This window comes from Vespa velutina, chromosome 2 (assembly GCF_912470025.1).
Source record: "Vespa velutina chromosome 2, iVesVel2.1, whole genome shotgun sequence".
NCBI lineage: Eukaryota > Metazoa > Arthropoda > Insecta > Hymenoptera > Vespidae > Vespa > Vespa velutina.
Window position 1 is genome coordinate 1,408,730 of NC_062189.1, and position 5,000 is coordinate 1,413,729.

Consider the following 5,000-nt stretch of genomic DNA (forward strand, 5'->3'; position numbering starts at 1 on the left):
TTAAATCCCACGATATTTGCTTGGTAGAATCGTTGTCGAGTGGCTTAAATAAAATTGCTAATTCCGTAGTTGCCCGAAGGGTAGATGACAATGGTCTCTGACTTAGCAAATCTAAAGTCATCTTTCGGTGGTAGTGCGTATCTACTGTTTTTGTGAATACCAAAAAGAGAGCAAGAAAGAGAAAGAGAGAGAGAGAGAGAGAGAGAGATGATGATGCTCATGAGGGAAAATTCGATTACCATAAGAGGAGAAGAGTAAGACAAGACGATGCTATTCGTTCGGGAGAAAAGACCAAAAAACAAAAAAGACGGATAAAAGAAAGAAGGAAGGAAGGAAGGAAGTAAAGAAGGAAGGAAAGAAGAAAAGTTATTCCAAGTACGTCGCGAGCCATGGCGTTGGCGACGTTTCACCTTAAGTAGGGTTTATAAAAAAGCATCACATCTCTAAGGAGCAAGAGAGAAAGAGAAAAGAGAGAGAGAGAGAGGGAGAGAGAGAGAACGGTGGTCCCGTATGACGTGGAGCGTCACGTTTGCGGCAAACGACGCACATGGCGCAGCTGGAGTCGTCTCTGCATGGAGACCCTACGTGCTTTCTATCGTGCCATATGCGTTCTGCCGTGTGCGTCTCTTTTCCTTCTTCCCTTTCTTCTTTCTTCTTTTTCTTCTTCTTATTCTTCCACCACCACCACCAACACCACCAACACCACCATCACCAACACCACCATCACCAACACCACCAGATAGCTCCTTCACCTTTTTCCCTCATCCTTCTCCTTCACTCCCTCCTTCTTCTCCTTTTTCTCCTTCTCCTCCTCCTCCTCCTCCTCCTCCTCCTTCTCCTCCTCCTCCTTCTCCTTCATCTTCTCCTCTTTCTTTCCTAACACGCGTCTCGATCGTCCCGTAAAGTTGCGCGTAATACTCTTCCGATCCCGATGGAAATCGGTGAACGCTAGAGAATCCCGTACGTCAATAGTAATCGTAAGATTTTTCTTCTTTTCATTTTTTCTCTTTTCCTTCCTTTATTTCTTTATTTCTTTATTTATTTATTTCTACGTCTATCTGTCTTTCTCTATCTCTTTCTCTCTATGTATATGCAATATATATATATATATATATATATATATATATATATATATATATATATGAAAAAGTTTTACATCTAGCATAGGAAATTTAGAACGTAACGTAAGGGTAAGGTGGATGATAGAAAAGTAAGTTTTTGAGTATGGCACGGTCTCTATGATCGAAAGCACCCTAGTGCAACGAGACTGGCACGATATATCGTGAGTAAGTTGCTTCGTGCATCCTACATAGCATCCGTTGAGGTTACAAAGAGAGCGAGTATGTATATGTGTGTGTGTGTGTATGTATAAGATACAGAGAGAGAGAGAGAGAGAGAGAGAGAAGGGGAAGGAGGGAGGGAGAATCTTCGGTAAGCTATCCTCCTCCCTCTCTAAGGTCGGATTCGAAGACGGGAGGAACAGGAGTAAGGCAGGGTAGATAACTCTGCATCCTAACGCTAAGATAACCCGACTTGACCCGCGGGTCCTCCTTGCTGAATAATTACGGGGAAGTCTTCTCTCTCTCTTTCTCTCTCTCTCTCTCTTTCTCTCTCTCTCTCTTACACACACACACACACACACACACATACATATTCTCACTCTCTCTCTCTTTCGGTCTGGAGTGTATAGAGGCAGCGGGAGACCTGAACCTGGTGGCTCTCGGGGCGATGGTATCGACCTGCGGAGAGTCTTTGCCTCCCTCGCTAGGTCCTCTCTCGCTCTCCTCTTTCGAAACCGTCGACGAGACGACCCTTTAGCCCAGCTATCTCTTCCCTTTACCCCTTTCGTATCCGTTTCTCCACCATCGGCTGTACTATCTGCTCCTTCGACCGGCAAAAGGGTTGCTTGCACTCGGTACACGTTTCCCGTCTTTCTCTTTCTCTCTCTCTCTCTCTCTCTCGCTCTTACTCGTGGGAGGACGTCGTATCCTTCTAAAAGAGAAGAGAGAGAGAGAGAGAGAGAGAGAGAGTCAGAGAAAAAGAGGGGATGGTACACGGGCCTCGACCCGGGCAAGCCTCTGTGTGACTACTCACAAGGCCCAAGTCACGAACACGCACGGCTGCGGATAGATTGTGGCTCTGGGCTTCGACTTTTACCTTCTACTTATTTACTTACTTACTTACTCACTTACTTACTCACTTACTTACTTACTTACTTACTTACTTACTTACTTACTTACTTACTTACTTACTTACTTACTTACTTACTTACTTACTTACTTACTTACTCACTAACCACCTTCAGGAATGGATGGCCCTACGAATCGGTCCCGACCTTTTCTACGATAATGTTCCACTAGACGTTTTTTTTATATTTTCAAATTATTTCCCCGAAATATTCCTATTACGTTATATATTATAATTAGAAATTATTTTATTTTCTTATATCCCATTTGAATCACGTTTCCCATAAAATAGTTGTAATAGTCTCGATAAGATTTCTCTTTTTTGCTTTTTAATCGTTGGTCAAGTATTCGTAGTCTTGAATGAAAAGGAAGAAGAGAGAAAAAGAAAAAGAGAAGAAGAAAGAAGAAGAAAAAGAAGAAGAAGAAGAAGACATAGAATTCATTTTTTCGTTATATTCGAAATGTCTTTGTCGTGTACATTATGATAATAGTTATCCAATTGTATCGAACTCGTTTGAAATATTTTTTATTCGAATTTATAAAAAAAAAAAAAAAAAAAAAAAAAAAAAAAAAAAAAAAAAAAAAGCGAGTAATTATTTTTCACAATTATACATTACTAATTGTGTTTCTCAAACAGCTCGGCTAAAAATTCTTATTCTTTTTCTTTCTTTTCTATCTTTTTTTCATTACTATTAAATAATGCGTAAGAATGAAAATTATGAAAGAAATGCAAATATATATTGTTTCTTGACAATTATAATTTATATATTCATATATAATTCACTCTAAATATTTATAAATTACGATGATAACTTATCTATCACAATTATCCCTTAGATCTCACCTCTTCTAATATTTCTAAGTGATAATAATAATAATAATAATAATAATAATAATAATAATAATAATAATAATAACAACAACAATAATAATAATAATAACAGCAACAACAACAACAACAATAACAATAATAATAATAATAAAATTTTCTCACAATATATCCATTAATTTGTATAATGAAAAATAATAAATATAAAAAATTCTTATCCAAATAAAATGCATATATAATAAAACAAGTTATTATCAAAATAATGAATAATTTAATTTATTTAATTTATCTATATTTCACAATGGATCAAAATAGATATAAATAAATATACAAGGTAAAATAATAAACGACAAAAAGAGAGAGAGAGAGAGAGAGAGAGAGAGAGACGTTCAAATAATATTAATACCAAGGAGAAAATCGATTGTGTCGTAAAGATCGATTGAAAATTCCAAGTCCTCCCACCCCCGTCCCCGATTGGTTAAGCAGTTCGTCGGAGTCACGCGTATCGAGTCCTATGCAAAGATAATCGTACACACACACATACATACATACATACATACATACGAATGTACATGCAACGTTATATACGTATAGAAACACATACACGCTACGGTAGTTCTAATCCGCCCCTTCTAAAGCAGCACGTTGCCTATCGTCGCATTCGTGCCGCTCTCGTATTCGTGATCGTGCACCTTCGTTCACCAACGACGTAACCTCTTGCTACTTGAAAGAGAACAAACGGTGAACTCGATAATATGTATTTATTTTTTTCTCTCTCTCTCTCTCTCTCTTTTCCCCCTTTTTCTATTTATCTCTTTCTTTCTCTTATACTTATATGCTATACGAAACCCTTATCAGCCCTGAATCACTTTTTTTTCATACATTTTCTCTAAAAGGGACAATTTTTTGTTTTAAAATATTCCATGGCAATTGACGAAATTTTTTTGATGAAATAATTAAAAAATATAAAAGAGAGAGAGAGAGAGAGAGAGAGAGACTAATTTGAAGAGAAAAAAATTATTATTTCGAATTTTTACGATAATTTTTAAATAATTAATTAAAAGGGCCAATTTTCTTTTTCCTCTTCCTTTTTTACCTTCTTTTTTTTTCTTTTTCTGTTCTTTCCTTTTTTTTTTTTCTTTGAAGAACAGATCGAATGGAATCAATTAGGCATTGATACAGCAGACATCTCTCTTTCTCTCTCTCTCTTTCTTTTTTTTTTTTTTTATTTTAACACAGAACCTATTAATATAGAAAAATTATTTGTCTCTAATTTCGGTGGCAATTCTTTTTTTTTTTAGATTTATCAAAGGGACAACGTTTTATTTATTAATTGATTTAGTTTTCGTTTTGTTTTGTCTTTTTTTTTTTTTTTTACGTCAGACAGAATGAAATCAATTAAACATTCATGCAGACATATATATATATCTCTCTCTCTCTCTTTGTTACTCTTTCTTTTTTTTCTCGATTTTTTTTTTCGGAAAAGCAAAAAACCTAGTTAAAAAAGAAAATTATTTTCCTTAATATTTACGATAATTATTAAAGAATTCTTCTTATTTTTTTTAAGAACAAATAGAATGAAAACAATTGGACAACGATGTTAGATCTCTCTCTCTCTCTCTCTCTCTCTCTCTCTATTTCTTTTTCACTTTTGAAAGACAAAGGATAAAAAAAAAACAATCGTTTCGTATAAAAATCTATTAAAAAGGAACTATTGAAAATAATTATGATTTTAATACATTCATTAAAATCCGTTTGCTAGTTTTGATGATAGAAGATAAATAGTTACGTTGATTATATCTACTACTACAAAGAGGAAAATAACATATACGCGTACACACACGTGCACACACACACAAACATATATATATATATATGGAGAGAGAGAGAGAGAGAGAGAGAGAGAGAGAGAGAGAAAGAGAGACCGGTATATATTGTATATATATATACGAGTAGAATTAGTATACAACGTTAAATCGTTTCAC